Source organism: Etheostoma spectabile, chromosome 1 (genome assembly GCF_008692095.1).
Source record: "Etheostoma spectabile isolate EspeVRDwgs_2016 chromosome 1, UIUC_Espe_1.0, whole genome shotgun sequence".
In the NCBI taxonomy this organism is placed as follows: Eukaryota; Metazoa; Chordata; class Actinopteri; order Perciformes; family Percidae; genus Etheostoma; species Etheostoma spectabile.
Window position 1 is genome coordinate 28,329,647 of NC_045733.1, and position 920 is coordinate 28,330,566.

Here is a 920-nt window from a genome sequence, read left to right on the forward strand (position 1 = left end):
GAGTCCGCCCATTTCTTCTTGTGGATGTGGACTTTTCCGAATAACAAGATTAATTGAATAAAAGAAACAACATCTTTGTCCTTCTCACTGTCTTCAAAGCAAGTCATCATAGTTCCACTATCAGCTAAAGCGATTCTTTTTCTTCTCTTATTTAATGGCGGATTACAAACAACTTTTAGGTGCATACTGCCACCTTCTGTACTGGAGTGCATAACATCATGTAATTTTGCAATTATCTTAAATTCTAGTCATCAACCCGGTATCTTTTAAAAAATCAAAGCGTAACTATCACCAAAATGCAAACTATGGTCTTTTTGTGAAATTACCCGAGTCCAACTTTCATTTAAAATCATAATTAGGACAGAAATGGCTTGACACAACATGAGACTTAGCTCCACCGGGGGCTCTACACATGAACTCCAGCATTGAGAACATTGTGCTGTATTTGAAGTATTGTGGTTTTTAAGTTTACGCAAGGTATTACGTTCTCTCATACCTGCGTGAATGCAATGTATACCAGTTGAATTCACTTGAATGCAATGATGGAGACAGGTGAACAGAGTCGTGCACATGTGTGGAGTAAATAACTAGCTATCTGGAACAAATGCCACGCTTATTCTTTCACGACAAATTAAGCTTGCGCAAGTCAGCCAACTTGACACGGCAAATCTTAAAAGTGGTGCTTCCGTCTTTATGCTTTTAAACGAAAGTTTGACTCAGATATTTTCACATAAAGCTTTTCCACCTTTAATTGTTGACAGGACAGCTAGGTGAGAGAGAGGAGGAAGGCATGCAGGAAATTGTCGCAGGTCAGATTTGACCCTTGGATCTCTGCATCGAGGACATAAACCTCAAAGGTAGATGTGCACCTGCTCCACCACTGAGCCAACCTGGCCAGCCCAGGTTTTGTTTTGGCGAGA